The sequence below is a fragment of the Schistocerca cancellata genome, unplaced genomic scaffold, assembly GCF_023864275.1.
Source record: "Schistocerca cancellata isolate TAMUIC-IGC-003103 unplaced genomic scaffold, iqSchCanc2.1 HiC_scaffold_350, whole genome shotgun sequence".
Classification (NCBI taxonomy): domain Eukaryota; kingdom Metazoa; phylum Arthropoda; class Insecta; order Orthoptera; family Acrididae; genus Schistocerca; species Schistocerca cancellata.
In genome coordinates this window covers 110,638-122,761 of record NW_026046368.1, presented here as the reverse complement: position 1 = coordinate 122,761, position 12,124 = coordinate 110,638, and the positions used below count along the sequence as shown (strand labels likewise).

At 55.2% G+C, this 12,124-nt stretch overlaps 12 non-coding genes across 12 annotated transcripts; all 12 read left to right on the top strand.

The window, feature by feature from the left end:
• The first annotated feature begins 620 nt into the window (after window positions 1-620).
• Window positions 621-739, top strand: LOC126118262 (5S ribosomal RNA). The gene has a single exon (XR_007525699.1). It is a non-coding gene; the product is annotated as a 5S ribosomal RNA (ribosomal RNA).
• Window positions 740-1,585: 846 nt separating this feature from the next.
• LOC126118260 (5S ribosomal RNA) lies at window positions 1,586-1,704 on the top strand. The gene has a single exon (XR_007525698.1). It is a non-coding gene; the product is annotated as a 5S ribosomal RNA (ribosomal RNA).
• Window positions 1,705-2,549: 845 nt separating this feature from the next.
• On the top strand, window positions 2,550-2,668 carry LOC126118259 (5S ribosomal RNA). Its single transcript, XR_007525697.1, has one exon. It is a non-coding gene; the product is annotated as a 5S ribosomal RNA (ribosomal RNA).
• An 846-nt stretch (window positions 2,669-3,514) lies between these two features.
• On the top strand, window positions 3,515-3,633 carry LOC126118258 (5S ribosomal RNA). Its single transcript, XR_007525696.1, has one exon. It is a non-coding gene; the product is annotated as a 5S ribosomal RNA (ribosomal RNA).
• Window positions 3,634-4,479: 846 nt separating this feature from the next.
• Window positions 4,480-4,598, top strand: LOC126118257 (5S ribosomal RNA). Its single transcript, XR_007525695.1, has one exon. It is a non-coding gene; the product is annotated as a 5S ribosomal RNA (ribosomal RNA).
• Window positions 4,599-5,443: 845 nt separating this feature from the next.
• On the top strand, window positions 5,444-5,562 carry LOC126118255 (5S ribosomal RNA). The gene has a single exon (XR_007525693.1). It is a non-coding gene; the product is annotated as a 5S ribosomal RNA (ribosomal RNA).
• Window positions 5,563-6,407: 845 nt separating this feature from the next.
• On the top strand, window positions 6,408-6,526 carry LOC126118254 (5S ribosomal RNA). Its single transcript, XR_007525692.1, has one exon. It is a non-coding gene; the product is annotated as a 5S ribosomal RNA (ribosomal RNA).
• Window positions 6,527-7,372: 846 nt separating this feature from the next.
• Window positions 7,373-7,491, top strand: LOC126118225 (5S ribosomal RNA). The gene has a single exon (XR_007525666.1). It is a non-coding gene; the product is annotated as a 5S ribosomal RNA (ribosomal RNA).
• An 841-nt stretch (window positions 7,492-8,332) lies between these two features.
• Window positions 8,333-8,451, top strand: LOC126118224 (5S ribosomal RNA). The gene has a single exon (XR_007525665.1). It is a non-coding gene; the product is annotated as a 5S ribosomal RNA (ribosomal RNA).
• Window positions 8,452-9,292: 841 nt separating this feature from the next.
• LOC126118253 (5S ribosomal RNA) lies at window positions 9,293-9,411 on the top strand. The gene has a single exon (XR_007525691.1). It is a non-coding gene; the product is annotated as a 5S ribosomal RNA (ribosomal RNA).
• An 845-nt stretch (window positions 9,412-10,256) lies between these two features.
• Window positions 10,257-10,375, top strand: LOC126118223 (5S ribosomal RNA). Its single transcript, XR_007525664.1, has one exon. It is a non-coding gene; the product is annotated as a 5S ribosomal RNA (ribosomal RNA).
• Window positions 10,376-11,216: 841 nt separating this feature from the next.
• Window positions 11,217-11,335, top strand: LOC126118222 (5S ribosomal RNA). The gene has a single exon (XR_007525663.1). It is a non-coding gene; the product is annotated as a 5S ribosomal RNA (ribosomal RNA).
• The last annotated feature ends 789 nt before the right edge of the window (window positions 11,336-12,124 follow it).

The following is a 12,124-nucleotide window of genomic DNA, read 5'->3' as shown; positions in this document are numbered from 1 at the left end:
CTATTGTTGTGTAGGTGTGTTGAGTTCCAAATTTGATTTGTAACCACGAACTTATTCCTTAGTCGTCTCGTCTCGTCTCGTCCCGCAGACGTTTGTCGTGCTTGCGCTGTCATATGGACCACGACCCGAGCGGCAGCGAGCGGCAGTCGAGCAAAGTCGGGACAAGTCGGGACGGGGACAGGGACAGGGATAGGAATGGTGCGAATGCACTGCAAACTACGCAGACACCTGGTGTGAGGCGAGGCGAGGCGAGGCGTGGCGAGGCGAGGAAGCCCACATCGCTACCAGTGGGCCCTCCAGCACGACACTGCCACACCCCGCACAGGCCCTCCGCTGAACACCAGGGACAAGATGCGTCCTCCGCTAGTGTCGAAGGCTGCACGCGCCCAGCGAATGACAGGGGGTGCAACGAGCAGCAGTGCGTCTAACACACGCGGCGGTGCGCCCGCCAATTCGGCCGTCACTCTGCTGGGACGCCGGGCGCGCCTCCCCGCGCCGTCCTCGAGGAACTGGCGGTTGCGGAAGGAAGCGCTTTCGTCAAATGCGGCCGAAAACTAACATTTTGTGTGTTGGGAGAAAAGCCGAACGCGAATTCTGCCGTGCTCCTACATTAGATGAGCGCCAACGGCCATACCATGATGAATACACTGGTTCTCGTCCGATCACCGAAGTTAAGCATCATCGGGCCCGGCCAGTACTTGGATGGGTGACCGCCTGGGAAACCCGGGTGCTGTTGGCTCCCTTACTGTTTTTTTTTTTTTTTGTTATGTCGCCATCCCAAATTTCAAACTACCTTTCTGTTGTGACAAAGATGCTTCCTTAAGCCTTTTAAACTACTGTAATGGAACGAAAATGCAGTAATTAACTCAGTTTGAGGGAGAATGTGCTAACCAAGTTTGCCAAGAAGACTTTGAAAACGACAAAACACTACGAATCGGCAGGTGATTTCTGAAATACGTCACCGCCTATTGTTGTGTAGGTGTGTTGAGTTCCAAATTTGATTTGTAACCACGAACTTATTCCTTAGTCGTCTCGTCTCGTCTCGTCCCGCAGACGTTTGTCGTGCTTGCGCTGTCATATGGACCACGACCCGAGCGGCAGCGAGCGGCAGTCGAGCAAAGTCGGGACAAGTCGGGACGGGGACAGGGACAGGGATAGGAATGGTGCGAATGCACTGCAAACTACGCAGACACCTGGTGTGAGGCGAGGCGAGGCGAGGCGTGGCGAGGCGAGGAAGCCCACATCGCTACCAGTGGGCCCTCCAGCACGACACTGCCACACCCCGCACAGGCCCTCCGCTGAACACCAGGGACAAGATGCGTCCTCCGCTAGTGTCGAAGGCTGCACGCGCCCAGCGAATGACAGGGGGTGCAACGAGCAGCAGTGCGTCTAACACACGCGGCGGTGCGCCCGCCAATTCGGCCGTCACTCTGCTGGGACGCCGGGCGCGCCTCCCCGCGCCGTCCTCGAGGAACTGGCGGTTGCGGAAGGAAGCGCTTTCGTCAAATGCGGCCGAAAACTAACATTTTGTGTGTTGGGAGAAAAGCCGAACGCGAATTCTGCCGTGCTCCTACATTAGATGAGCGCCAACGGCCATACCATGATGAATACACTGGTTCTCGTCCGATCACCGAAGTTAAGCATCATCGGGCCCGGCCAGTACTTGGATGGGTGACCGCCTGGGAAACCCGGGTGCTGTTGGCTCCCTTACTGTTTTTTTTTTTTTTGTTATGTCGCCATCCCAAATTTCAAACTACCTTTCTGTTGTGACAAAGATGCTTCCTTAAGCCTTTTAAACTACTGTAATGGAACGAAAATGCAGTAATTAACTCAGTTTGAGGGAGAATGTGCTAACCAAGTTTGCCAAGAAGACTTTGAAAACGACAAAACACTACGAATCGGCAGGTGATTTCTGAAATACGTCACCGCCTATTGTTGTGTAGGTGTGTTGAGTTCCAAATTTGATTTGTAACCACGAACTTATTCCTTAGTCGTCTCGTCTCGTCTCGTCCCGCAGACGTTTGTCGTGCTTGCGCTGTCATATGGACCACGACCCGAGCGGCAGCGAGCGGCAGTCGAGCAAAGTCGGGACAAGTCGGGACGGGGACAGGGACAGGGATAGGAATGGTGCGAATGCACTGCAAACTACGCAGACACCTGGTGTGAGGCGAGGCGAGGCGAGGCGTGGCGAGGCGAGGAAGCCCACATCGCTACCAGTGGGCCCTCCAGCACGACACTGCCACACCCCGCACAGGCCCTCCGCTGAACACCAGGGACAAGATGCGTCCTCCGCTAGTGTCGAAGGCTGCACGCGCCCAGCGAATGACAGGGGGTGCAACGAGCAGCAGTGCGTCTAACACACGCGGCGGTGCGCCCGCCAATTCGGCCGTCACTCTGCTGGGACGCCGGGCGCGCCTCCCCGCGCCGTCCTCGAGGAACTGGCGGTTGCGGAAGGAAGCGCTTTCGTCAAATGCGGCCGAAAACTAACATTTTGTGTGTTGGGAGAAAAGCCGAACGCGAATTCTGCCGTGCTCCTACATTAGATGAGCGCCAACGGCCATACCATGATGAATACACTGGTTCTCGTCCGATCACCGAAGTTAAGCATCATCGGGCCCGGCCAGTACTTGGATGGGTGACCGCCTGGGAAACCCGGGTGCTGTTGGCTCCCTTACTGTTTTTTTTTTTTTTTGTTATGTCGCCATCCCAAATTTCAAACTACCTTTCTGTTGTGACAAAGATGCTTCCTTAAGCCTTTTAAACTACTGTAATGGAACGAAAATGCAGTAATTAACTCAGTTTGAGGGAGAATGTGCTAACCAAGTTTGCCAAGAAGACTTTGAAAACGACAAAACACTACGAATCGGCAGGTGATTTCTGAAATACGTCACCGCCTATTGTTGTGTAGGTGTGTTGAGTTCCAAATTTGATTTGTAACCACGAACTTATTCCTTAGTCGTCTCGTCTCGTCTCGTCCCGCAGACGTTTGTCGTGCTTGCGCTGTCATATGGACCACGACCCGAGCGGCAGCGAGCGGCAGTCGAGCAAAGTCGGGACAAGTCGGGACGGGGACAGGGACAGGGATAGGAATGGTGCGAATGCACTGCAAACTACGCAGACACCTGGTGTGAGGCGAGGCGAGGCGAGGCGTGGCGAGGCGAGGAAGCCCACATCGCTACCAGTGGGCCCTCCAGCACGACACTGCCACACCCCGCACAGGCCCTCCGCTGAACACCAGGGACAAGATGCGTCCTCCGCTAGTGTCGAAGGCTGCACGCGCCCAGCGAATGACAGGGGGTGCAACGAGCAGCAGTGCGTCTAACACACGCGGCGGTGCGCCCGCCAATTCGGCCGTCACTCTGCTGGGACGCCGGGCGCGCCTCCCCGCGCCGTCCTCGAGGAACTGGCGGTTGCGGAAGGAAGCGCTTTCGTCAAATGCGGCCGAAAACTAACATTTTGTGTGTTGGGAGAAAAGCCGAACGCGAATTCTGCCGTGCTCCTACATTAGATGAGCGCCAACGGCCATACCATGATGAATACACTGGTTCTCGTCCGATCACCGAAGTTAAGCATCATCGGGCCCGGCCAGTACTTGGATGGGTGACCGCCTGGGAAACCCGGGTGCTGTTGGCTCCCTTACTGTTTTTTTTTTTTTTTGTTATGTCGCCATCCCAAATTTCAAACTACCTTTCTGTTGTGACAAAGATGCTTCCTTAAGCCTTTTAAACTACTGTAATGGAACGAAAATGCAGTAATTAACTCAGTTTGAGGGAGAATGTGCTAACCAAGTTTGCCAAGAAGACTTTGAAAACGACAAAACACTACGAATCGGCAGGTGATTTCTGAAATACGTCACCGCCTATTGTTGTGTAGGTGTGTTGAGTTCCAAATTTGATTTGTAACCACGAACTTATTCCTTAGTCGTCTCGTCTCGTCTCGTCCCGCAGACGTTTGTCGTGCTTGCGCTGTCATATGGACCACGACCCGAGCGGCAGCGAGCGGCAGTCGAGCAAAGTCGGGACAAGTCGGGACGGGGACAGGGACAGGGATAGGAATGGTGCGAATGCACTGCAAACTACGCAGACACCTGGTGTGAGGCGAGGCGAGGCGAGGCGTGGCGAGGCGAGGAAGCCCACATCGCTACCAGTGGGCCCTCCAGCACGACACTGCCACACCCCGCACAGGCCCTCCGCTGAACACCAGGGACAAGATGCGTCCTCCGCTAGTGTCGAAGGCTGCACGCGCCCAGCGAATGACAGGGGGTGCAACGAGCAGCAGTGCGTCTAACACACGCGGCGGTGCGCCCGCCAATTCGGCCGTCACTCTGCTGGGACGCCGGGCGCGCCTCCCCGCGCCGTCCTCGAGGAACTGGCGGTTGCGGAAGGAAGCGCTTTCGTCAAATGCGGCCGAAAACTAACATTTTGTGTGTTGGGAGAAAAGCCGAACGCGAATTCTGCCGTGCTCCTACATTAGATGAGCGCCAACGGCCATACCATGATGAATACACTGGTTCTCGTCCGATCACCGAAGTTAAGCATCATCGGGCCCGGCCAGTACTTGGATGGGTGACCGCCTGGGAAACCCGGGTGCTGTTGGCTCCCTTACTGTTTTTTTTTTTTTTGTTATGTCGCCATCCCAAATTTCAAACTACCTTTCTGTTGTGACAAAGATGCTTCCTTAAGCCTTTTAAACTACTGTAATGGAACGAAAATGCAGTAATTAACTCAGTTTGAGGGAGAATGTGCTAACCAAGTTTGCCAAGAAGACTTTGAAAACGACAAAACACTACGAATCGGCAGGTGATTTCTGAAATACGTCACCGCCTATTGTTGTGTAGGTGTGTTGAGTTCCAAATTTGATTTGTAACCACGAACTTATTCCTTAGTCGTCTCGTCTCGTCTCGTCCCGCAGACGTTTGTCGTGCTTGCGCTGTCATATGGACCACGACCCGAGCGGCAGCGAGCGGCAGTCGAGCAAAGTCGGGACAAGTCGGGACGGGGACAGGGACAGGGATAGGAATGGTGCGAATGCACTGCAAACTACGCAGACACCTGGTGTGAGGCGAGGCGAGGCGAGGCGTGGCGAGGCGAGGAAGCCCACATCGCTACCAGTGGGCCCTCCAGCACGACACTGCCACACCCCGCACAGGCCCTCCGCTGAACACCAGGGACAAGATGCGTCCTCCGCTAGTGTCGAAGGCTGCACGCGCCCAGCGAATGACAGGGGGTGCAACGAGCAGCAGTGCGTCTAACACACGCGGCGGTGCGCCCGCCAATTCGGCCGTCACTCTGCTGGGACGCCGGGCGCGCCTCCCCGCGCCGTCCTCGAGGAACTGGCGGTTGCGGAAGGAAGCGCTTTCGTCAAATGCGGCCGAAAACTAACATTTTGTGTGTTGGGAGAAAAGCCGAACGCGAATTCTGCCGTGCTCCTACATTAGATGAGCGCCAACGGCCATACCATGATGAATACACTGGTTCTCGTCCGATCACCGAAGTTAAGCATCATCGGGCCCGGCCAGTACTTGGATGGGTGACCGCCTGGGAAACCCGGGTGCTGTTGGCTCCCTTACTGTTTTTTTTTTTTTTGTTATGTCGCCATCCCAAATTTCAAACTACCTTTCTGTTGTGACAAAGATGCTTCCTTAAGCCTTTTAAACTACTGTAATGGAACGAAAATGCAGTAATTAACTCAGTTTGAGGGAGAATGTGCTAACCAAGTTTGCCAAGAAGACTTTGAAAACGACAAAACACTACGAATCGGCAGGTGATTTCTGAAATACGTCACCGCCTATTGTTGTGTAGGTGTGTTGAGTTCCAAATTTGATTTGTAACCACGAACTTATTCCTTAGTCGTCTCGTCTCGTCTCGTCCCGCAGACGTTTGTCGTGCTTGCGCTGTCATATGGACCACGACCCGAGCGGCAGCGAGCGGCAGTCGAGCAAAGTCGGGACAAGTCGGGACGGGGACAGGGACAGGGATAGGAATGGTGCGAATGCACTGCAAACTACGCAGACACCTGGTGTGAGGCGAGGCGAGGCGAGGCTTGGCGAGGCGAGGAAGCCCACATCGCTACCAGTGGGCCCTCCAGCACGACACTGCCACACCCCGCACAGGCCCTCCGCTGAACACCAGGGACAAGATGCGTCCTCCGCTAGTGTCGAAGGCTGCACGCGCCCAGCGAATGACAGGGGGTGCAACGAGCAGCAGTGCGTCTAACACACGCGGCGGTGCGCCCGCCAATTCGGCCGTCACTCTGCTGGGACGCCGGGCGCGCCTCCCCGCGCCGTCCTCGAGGAACTGGCGGTTGCGGAAGGAAGCGCTTTCGTCAAATGCGGCCGAAAACTAACATTTTGTGTGTTGGGAGAAAAGCCGAACGCGAATTCTGCCGTGCTCCTACATTAGATGAGCGCCAACGGCCATACCATGATGAATACACTGGTTCTCGTCCGATCACCGAAGTTAAGCATCATCGGGCCCGGCCAGTACTTGGATGGGTGACCGCCTGGGAAACCCGGGTGCTGTTGGCTCCCTTACTGTTTTTTTTTTTTTTTGTTATGTCGCCATCCCAAATTTCAAACTACCTTTCTGTTGTGACAAAGATGCTTCCTTAAGCCTTTTAAACTACTGTAATGGAACGAAAATGCAGTAATTAACTCAGTTTGAGGGAGAATGTGCTAACCAAGTTTGCCAAGAAGACTTTGAAAACGACAAAACACTACGAATCGGCAGGTGATTTCTGAAATACGTCACCGCCTATTGTTGTGTAGGTGTGTTGAGTTCCAAATTTGATTTGTAACCACGAACTTATTCCTTAGTCGTCTCGTCTCGTCTCGTCCCGCAGACGTTTGTCGTGCTTGCGCTGTCATATGGACCACGACCCGAGCGGCAGCGAGCGGCAGTCGAGCAAAGTCGGGACAAGTCGGGACGGGGACAGGGACAGGGATAGGAATGGTGCGAATGCACTGCAAACTACGCAGACACCTGGTGTGAGGCGAGGCGAGGCGAGGCGTGGCGAGGCGAGGAAGCCCACATCGCTACCAGTGGGCCCTCCAGCACGACACTGCCACACCCCGCACAGGCCCTCCGCTGAACACCAGGGACAAGATGCGTCCTCCGCTAGTGTCGAAGGCTGCACGCGCCCAGCGAATGACAGGGGGTGCAACGAGCAGCAGTGCGTCTAACACACGCGGCGGTGCGCCCGCCAATTCGGCCGTCACTCTGCTGGGACGCCGGGCGTGCCTCCCCGCGCCGTCCTCGAGGAACTGGCGGTTGCGGAAGGAAGCGCTTTCGTCAAATGCGGCCGAAAACTAACATTTTGTGTGTTGGGAGAAAAGCCGAACGCGAATTCTGCCGTGCTCCTACATTAGATGAGCGCCAACGGCCATACCATGATGAATACACCGGTTCTCGTCCGATCACCGAAGTTAAGCATCATCGGGCTCGGCTAGTACTTGGATGGGTGACCGCCTGGGAAACCCGGGTGCTGTTGGCTCCCTTACTGTTTTTTTTTTGTTATGTCGCCAGCCCAATTTTCAAACTACCTTTCTGTTGTGACAAAGATGCTTCCTTAAGCCTTTTAAACTACTGTAATGGAACGAAAATGCAGTAATTAACTCAGTTTGAGGGAGAATGTGCTAACCAAGTTTGCCAAGAAGACTTTGAAAACGACAAAACACTACGAATCGGCAGGTGATTTCTGAAATACGTCACCGCCTATTGTTGTGTAGGTGTGTTGAGTTCCAAATTTGATTTGTAACCACGAACTTATTCCTTAGTCGTCTCGTCTCGTCTCGTCCCGCAGACGTTTGTCGTGCTTGCGCTGTCATATGGACCACGACCCGAGCGGCAGCGAGCGGCAGTCGAGCAAAGTCGGGACAAGTCGGGACGGGGACAGGGACAGGGATAGGAATGGTGCGAATGCACTGCAAACTACGCAGACACCTGGTGTGAGGCGAGGCGAGGCGAGGCGTGGCGAGGCGAGGAAGCCCACATCGCTACCAGTGGGCCCTCCAGCACGACACTGCCACACCCCGCACAGGCCCTCCGCTGAACACCAGGGACAAGATGCGTCCTCCGCTAGTGTCGAAGGCTGCACGCGCCCAGCGAATGACAGGGGGTGCAACGAGCAGCAGTGCGTCTAACACACGCGGCGGTGCGCCCGCCAATTCGGCCGTCACTCTGCTGGGACGCCGGGCGTGCCTCCCCGCGCCGTCCTCGAGGAACTGGCGGTTGCGGAAGGAAGCGCTTTCGTCAAATGCGGCCGAAAACTAACATTTTGTGTGTTGGGAGAAAAGCCGAACGCGAATTCTGCCGTGCTCCTACATTAGATGAGCGCCAACGGCCATACCATGATGAATACACCGGTTCTCGTCCGATCACCGAAGTTAAGCATCATCGGGCTCGGCTAGTACTTGGATGGGTGACCGCCTGGGAAACCCGGGTGCTGTTGGCTCCCTTACTGTTTTTTTTTTGTTATGTCGCCAGCCCAATTTTCAAACTACCTTTCTGTTGTGACAAAGATGCTTCCTTAAGCCTTTTAAACTACTGTAATGGAACGAAAATGCAGTAATTAACTCAGTTTGAGGGAGAATGTGCTAACCAAGTTTGCCAAGAAGACTTTGAAAACGACAAAACACTACGAATCGGCAGGTGATTTCTGAAATACGTCACCGCCTATTGTTGTGTAGGTGTGTTGAGTTCCAAATTTGATTTGTAACCACGAACTTATTCCTTAGTCGTCTCGTCTCGTCTCGTCCCGCAGACGTTTGTCGTGCTTGCGCTGTCATATGGACCACGACCCGAGCGGCAGCGAGCGGCAGTCGAGCAAAGTCGGGACAAGTCGGGACGGGGACAGGGACAGGGATAGGAATGGTGCGAATGCACTGCAAACTACGCAGACACCTGGTGTGAGGCGAGGCGAGGCGAGGCGTGGCGAGGCGAGGAAGCCCACATCGCTACCAGTGGGCCCTCCAGCACGACACTGCCACACCCCGCACAGGCCCTCCGCTGAACACCAGGGACAAGATGCGTCCTCCGCTAGTGTCGAAGGCTGCACGCGCCCAGCGAATGACAGGGGGTGCAACGAGCAGCAGTGCGTCTAACACACGCGGCGGTGCGCCCGCCAATTCGGCCGTCACTCTGCTGGGACGCCGGGCGCGCCTCCCCGCGCCGTCCTCGAGGAACTGGCGGTTGCGGAAGGAAGCGCTTTCGTCAAATGCGGCCGAAAACTAACATTTTGTGTGTTGGGAGAAAAGCCGAACGCGAATTCTGCCGTGCTCCTACATTAGATGAGCGCCAACGGCCATACCATGATGAATACACTGGTTCTCGTCCGATCACCGAAGTTAAGCATCATCGGGCCCGGCCAGTACTTGGATGGGTGACCGCCTGGGAAACCCGGGTGCTGTTGGCTCCCTTACTGTTTTTTTTTTTTTTGTTATGTCGCCATCCCAAATTTCAAACTACCTTTCTGTTGTGACAAAGATGCTTCCTTAAGCCTTTTAAACTACTGTAATGGAACGAAAATGCAGTAATTAACTCAGTTTGAGGGAGAATGTGCTAACCAAGTTTGCCAAGAAGACTTTGAAAACGACAAAACACTACGAATCGGCAGGTGATTTCTGAAATACGTCACCGCCTATTGTTGTGTAGGTGTGTTGAGTTCCAAATTTGATTTGTAACCACGAACTTATTCCTTAGTCGTCTCGTCTCGTCTCGTCCCGCAGACGTTTGTCGTGCTTGCGCTGTCATATGGACCACGACCCGAGCGGCAGCGAGCGGCAGTCGAGCAAAGTCGGGACAAGTCGGGACGGGGACAGGGACAGGGATAGGAATGGTGCGAATGCACTGCAAACTACGCAGACACCTGGTGTGAGGCGAGGCGAGGCGAGGCGTGGCGAGGCGAGGAAGCCCACATCGCTACCAGTGGGCCCTCCAGCACGACACTGCCACACCCCGCACAGGCCCTCCGCTGAACACCAGGGACAAGATGCGTCCTCCGCTAGTGTCGAAGGCTGCACGCGCCCAGCGAATGACAGGGGGTGCAACGAGCAGCAGTGCGTCTAACACACGCGGCGGTGCGCCCGCCAATTCGGCCGTCACTCTGCTGGGACGCCGGGCGTGCCTCCCCGCGCCGTCCTCGAGGAACTGGCGGTTGCGGAAGGAAGCGCTTTCGTCAAATGCGGCCGAAAACTAACATTTTGTGTGTTGGGAGAAAAGCCGAACGCGAATTCTGCCGTGCTCCTACATTAGATGAGCGCCAACGGCCATACCATGATGAATACACCGGTTCTCGTCCGATCACCGAAGTTAAGCATCATCGGGCTCGGCTAGTACTTGGATGGGTGACCGCCTGGGAAACCCGGGTGCTGTTGGCTCCCTTACTGTTTTTTTTTTGTTATGTCGCCAGCCCAATTTTCAAACTACCTTTCTGTTGTGACAAAGATGCTTCCTTAAGCCTTTTAAACTACTGTAATGGAACGAAAATGCAGTAATTAACTCAGTTTGAGGGAGAATGTGCTAACCAAGTTTGCCAAGAAGACTTTGAAAACGACAAAACACTACGAATCGGCAGGTGATTTCTGAAATACGTCACCGCCTATTGTTGTGTAGGTGTGTTGAGTTCCAAATTTGATTTGTAACCACGAACTTATTCCTTAGTCGTCTCGTCTCGTCTCGTCCCGCAGACGTTTGTCGTGCTTGCGCTGTCATATGGACCACGACCCGAGCGGCAGCGAGCGGCAGTCGAGCAAAGTCGGGACAAGTCGGGACGGGGACAGGGACAGGGATAGGAATGGTGCGAATGCACTGCAAACTACGCAGACACCTGGTGTGAGGCGAGGCGAGGCGAGGCGTGGCGAGGCGAGGAAGCCCACATCGCTACCAGTGGGCCCTCCAGCACGACACTGCCACACCCCGCACAGGCCCTCCGCTGAACACCAGGGACAAGATGCGTCCTCCGCTAGTGTCGAAGGCTGCACGCGCCCAGCGAATGACAGGGGGTGCAACGAGCAGCAGTGCGTCTAACACACGCGGCGGTGCGCCCGCCAATTCGGCCGTCACTCTGCTGGGACGCCGGGCGTGCCTCCCCGCGCCGTCCTCGAGGAACTGGCGGTTGCGGAAGGAAGCGCTTTCGTCAAATGCGGCCGAAAACTAACATTTTGTGTGTTGGGAGAAAAGCCGAACGCGAATTCTGCCGTGCTCCTACATTAGATGAGCGCCAACGGCCATACCATGATGAATACACCGGTTCTCGTCCGATCACCGAAGTTAAGCATCATCGGGCTCGGCTAGTACTTGGATGGGTGACCGCCTGGGAAACCCGGGTGCTGTTGGCTCCCCTACTGTTTTTTTTTTGTTATGTCGCCAGCCCAATTTTCAAACTACCTTTCTGTTGTGACAAAGATGCTTCCTTAAGCCTTTTAAACTACTGTAATGGAACGAAAATGCAGTAATTAACTCAGTTTGAGGGAGAATGTGCTAACCAAGTTTGCCAAGAAGACTTTGAAAACGACAAAACACTACGAATCGGCAGGTGATTTCTGAAATACGTCACCGCCTATTGTTGTGTAGGTGTGTTGAGTTCCAAATTTGATTTGTAACCACGAACTTATTCCTTAGTCGTCTCGTCTCGTCTCGTCCCGCAGACGTTTGTCGTGCTTGCGCTGTCATATGGACCACGACCCGAGCGGCAGCGAGCGGCAGTCGAGCAAAGTCGGGACAAGTCGGGACGGGGACAGGGACAGGGATAGGAATGGTGCGAATGCACTGCAAACTACGCAGACACCTGGTGTGAGGCGAGGCGAGGCGAGGCGTGGCGAGGCGAGGAAGCCCACATCGCTACCAGTGGGCCCTCCAGCACGACACTGCCACACCCCGCACAGGCCCTCCGCTGAACACCAGGGACAAGATGCGTCCTCCGCTAGTGTCGAAGGCTGCACGCGCCCAGCGAATGACAGGGGGTGCAACGAGCAGCAGTGCGTCTAACACACGCGGCGGTGCGCCCGCCAATTCGGCCGTCACTCTGCTGGGACGCCGGGCGTGCCTCCCCGCGCCGTCCTCGAGGAACTGGCGGTTGCGGAAGGAAGCGCTTTCGTCAAATGCGGCCGAAAACTAACATTTTGTGT